This window comes from Muntiacus reevesi, chromosome 2, assembly GCF_963930625.1.
Source record: "Muntiacus reevesi chromosome 2, mMunRee1.1, whole genome shotgun sequence".
NCBI classification, from domain to species: Eukaryota; Metazoa; Chordata; class Mammalia; order Artiodactyla; family Cervidae; genus Muntiacus; species Muntiacus reevesi.
Genome location: NC_089250.1, coordinates 279,704,646 through 279,709,379, shown reverse-complemented (window position 1 = coordinate 279,709,379; position 4,734 = coordinate 279,704,646). Strand labels below are relative to the sequence as shown.

The window sequence follows — 4,734 nt, the reverse complement described above, 5'->3', positions numbered from 1 at the left end:
TAATTGCAGTCATGAGGAACTGGAAAACTTTGCTGAAGATTACATGTTAGATCTGAGGTATGGGGACCCTGAAAATCTGGAATGCTTTTCTATTAGCCTGTCAGATGTAGGTTTTGTACCTCTCTATGGTGGAGATCAGACCCAGAAAGTTCTTGCTCTTTTTGCACCTGAGGACTCACTCACAGCTGTGGCACTTTACCTTGCTGATCAGTGGTGGGCTATTGATGATATTGTGAAAACATCAGTCCCTTCTAGAGAGAGGCTTAAGCAGGTGAGAAGTCTTGGGGAGAGAGTGGTTAAAGCAGGAAATGGAGAGAAATGAGATCCCATTCCTGTGTCGTAGCAGTAGATTTTGTGGAAGAAAGGAGAGGCCACTGTGTTTTATTCAGTTATAGAGCTAGGGGAATGACAGTCATGGACATGTCTTATCCCTAGCCTTAAGAGATGAATAAATACCCGTTGGCCTGGGCTGAAACGGCAGGGATGGGACTGGCCAAACAGACATCCGGTCGTCATCCAGCTAAAGGCTTAGGCAACTTCTGTGAGGGTGAGACAGTACCCCATGAGCCAGGAAGCTCGGTGGAGGTTCACTCCCCACGCTCGACGTCTCATGGATGCCAGAATTCTCAAGCGGTGTCAATCCCCTTGGCAGAAGCCTTACTACCGGTGAAGAAGGCAGGGGGGACAGATTACCTGCGAGAAGTCAACAAACGGGTGAGTGACATACACCCCACTGTCTCTAACCCGTATACCCAGGAAGGTCTGCTGCATACCCAGCAGTCTGCTGCCTGAGTACACTTGGTACACTGTGTTGGACTTGAAAGATGCCTTCTTCAGCCTACCCCTGGCGGTCTAGAGCCAGGAGGTATTTGCCTTTGAGTGGACCAAGGGGGAAGGCCAACTGGTAATCCCACAGAGGTTCAAGAGGCTGAGTGAGGACCTCTACGAATATCGGACTTGCCACCCAGAGGTCCATCTGCTACACAATTAATATCCCGGCAAGAGGTCACCTGTTTGGGGTATAAGATCAGGCAGGGACAAAGGTGGCTAACCCAGGCCATGAAGGCCCAGGACCCCCTGCCAAGTGAGAGAGTTTCTGGGGACTGTTGGATATTGCAGACTGTGGATCATGGGGTTTGCCGAGAAGGCCCGGCCCTTGTATGAGGGAAGTAAAGAGACTCCAAACTGGACTTGGACTGAGCCAATGAAACAGGCTTTTCAGACACTCAGACGGGCCCTCCTAGAAGCCCCGCCCCTTGACCCTGCCTAACTCAAATAAGCCGTTCCAGCTGTTTGTAGCTCCATGATTGCAGCGAGATACTGGCTGAGGCTCTGGCGGCACGAAAAGACTTAACTGATGTACCCCTAGACAAGAGTGAGCTAGTATGGTTCAGCGATGGGAGCAGCTATGTAAAAGATGGACAAAGGAAAGCGGGAGCCACCGCGGTAGAAGAGTACAGTTGTGAATATGGCTCCGCAAAGTTTTATGCACTGTGTGGCTTTGGTGGGGACTTAAGGTGTGGTCTGACACACACTGCTGTTGTTCCTCTGGATTTAGTGAAATGCCTTATGCAGGTGGACCCACAGAAGTACAAGGGCATTCTTAATGTATTTTCAGTTACACTCAAAGAGAATGGTTTCCATGGTTAGGCCAAAGGATGGGCCCCGACACTCATTGGCTACTCCCTGCAGGGGCTCTGCAAGTTTGGCTTTTATGAAGTACATGCTTGGAGAGGAGAATGCCTATCTGTGGCGCACATCACTGTATTTGGCTGCCTCTGCCAGTGCTGAATTCTTTGCTGACATTGCTCTGGCTCCTATGGAAGCTGCTAAGGTTCGATTTCAAACCCAACCAGCTTATGCTAACACTCTGAGGGATGAAGCTCCCAAAATGTATAAGGAAGAAGGCTTAAAGGCGTTCTACAAGGGGGTTGCTCCTCGTTGGATGAGACAGATACCATACACCATGATGAAGTTTGCCTGCTTTGAACGTACTGTTGCTGATTCCGTGGTGTCTGTGTTGCATAAAGAGAAGGGTAGCAGTGCCCCTCAGGTCCTCAAGAGACTTGGATTTAGAGGTGTATGGAAGGGACTGTGTGCCCGCATCATCATGATCGGCACTCTGACTGCTCTATCTATGATTCTGTGCAGGTCTACTTCAGGCTCCCTCGCCCTCCTCCCCCTGAGATGCCAGAGTCTCTGAAGAAGACACTCAGTAGATAAATGAAAGCAAATATGGACTGAATCTGTGTGTGGATCAGTGTTTGAGGAAAATACAACTGGACGAGAGATAATCCAGGCTTGCAAAGCGTGCCAGCTGATGACGACAGGGATAAAGCAGCACACGGGAACGAGGTACCGAGGGGAAAAGCCAGGGCAACACTGGGAGATAGATTTCTGAAGACACTCAGTAGATAAATGAAAGCACTGAGTGAAGACCAGGATCTGTTGGTTCTGGTTGATACCTTCTCAGGTTGGGTGGAAGCCTTCCCCACTAAGGGAGAGACAGCCATAGAGGTTGCTAAAAAGATCTTAGAGGAGATAGTGTTTAGGTATGGGCTGCCGGTGCCTATGGGTTCTGATAACGGACCTGCCATTGTGAGCCAGATTGTACAAGGGCTGGCCCAAGCTCTGGGGACAAAATGGAAGATAATATAATCCCCAGAGCTCAGGACAGGTTGAGAGAATGAATACAAAGTTGGCAATAGAGACTGGCGGGGACTGGGTGACCCTCCTTCCCTTCGCACACTTTCGGGCGCGTAACACCCCTCTGTATGGAAGACCCCCTCCTGTGTGTATTAGAACCCAGATGCAAAGGCCCTCATGTTGTTCTCCTTACCACTCCTACTGCTGTCAAGGTCGACGAGATTGGACCCTGGGTTCACTGCAGTCACGTGTGGCAAGCCACTCCAGAAGAACAGGAAAAAGCGTGAGCAGAATGGAAGACGAGTCCTCACCCTTACTGAAACTCGTCCGCCGGGAGGTCTCCTAACTCTCCTGCTGATCAGCGACGGGAAGACTCATGAGCTGCTCAACGAGACCTCAGGACTCTACCCTCCTGGGTCCACTTATAGTGTCAGTGGCCCAAGATGGAGAAGAGGAAGATTCCTCTACTTGAACAACAGACAGGGGGGAATGTGAGGCGAGCAGAGGTAACTCAACTGAGATTACGATTAGGCCTTCCTACTTGGTAAGATTATCAGGTACCTCTCGCTTAACAATGACCACTGTTTGCCAATTAGGACCAATTAGCTTTCACTTAACACTGACCAATGTTTGCCAATTTGGAAATTAGGAACGGGGAGGAAACCCCCAGGAAAGTCCGGCACGGGGGAAAGTATTGACCAATGAAATTGCTTTGCAAACGTGTAACCAATCCGCTTCTAACCCTATCAATTTTAATTATATAAAACAAGAACTTTGCCATTTAAATACTTTTCAAGTATACAATTAAGTGGCAATATATATATTTGCAATGTTTTGCATCTACCACCACTAGCTTGCAAAAAAGATCAAGCCAGATGGAAAATGCATACCCATAAAGGAATAATTCCCCATCTCCGTCTCGGCCCATGTTCAGGAAATCTCTGATCTACTTTCAGTTGGTGCAAGCTTGTCTAGTTTAGATATTCCTTATAAGTGGCATTATACATTATTTTTCTTTTTATATCTTGTTTTAACTGTTTAGGTTGTCTTCAAGGTTTACAATATTGCAGCATGAGTCAGAACTTCAACACTTTTTATTACTGAATGATATCCCACAGGATGAATGTACCACGTGTTTGAAATCCATTCATGTGTTAATGGACACTTGAGTTGTTTCCACCTTTTGGCTATCATAAATAATGCTGCTATGACCTCTGTTGCACAATAATGTGATTGGGTCTGGGCTTTCAATTCTTTCAGATTTATCCCCAGCAATGGGGGTCCAGAGAAGAGGGTCCTTGTGGGAATATAACAGTACAGATGAGACATTTCAGCTCATCACTGGAGAAAAAAAAATGAACATTGAGCACATTGAAGAGAGTAAGAGAATCAGTTTGACTCTCCTGTCAAGCCACCCCAAGAAGTACAACCAACTCCAAGAGAGGCCTTCTCAGTTGCGATTTCTCCTGTAGGGGAGAAGGAGAGCGTTTGAGGAAGTGCCTGTTCCCCCAGCTGCTCAGGACGCTCAGTTCCCATTCCAAGGTGGCTCATGTCTCTCTCATCTTAATCAGAGTGTTAAGTTGTGAGCTGCAAGATTAAGGGATGGGGAGTGTCTGGGAGATCAGCTCAGGACAGAACACATAAAAAGGGACTCAAGGAGGTCCCTCGTGGTCCAATGGTTAACACTCCACACTTCCAATGCAGGGTGCATGGGTCCAATCCTGGTCAGGGAACTAAGATCCCACATGTCCCGGGGAGCAAGGCCAAACATTTTTCGTTAAAAGCCGCTCAGATCCCCCTAAGCATGATTCAAATCCATCTTATGTAAGATTTCTATGTAAAATGTTATGCTTCTACTTCTGCATACACTACACCATGGTCACCACCAAAAGTTTAGTATCCACTTATCACATAATGTGGACCGCTTTTACCCATTTGTCCCTCCCACCCCACCTCTTCCCTTCTGGTAATTACTAATCCGTTCTCTGTCTACACATTTTACTTTTTGTTTGGTGTATTAATTTATTTTTTTTCCATTCCATATGTGAGAGGAATCTTATTTTATGATCTTTCTCCATCTGATTATTT

General features: G+C 47.1%; 1 pseudogene; it reads left to right on the top strand.

The window, feature by feature from the left end:
- Nucleotides 1-483: 483 nt before the first annotated feature.
- Nucleotides 484-2,223, top strand: LOC136157713 (solute carrier family 25 member 3 pseudogene; annotated as a pseudogene).
- The last annotated feature ends 2,511 nt before the right edge of the window (nt 2,224-4,734 follow it).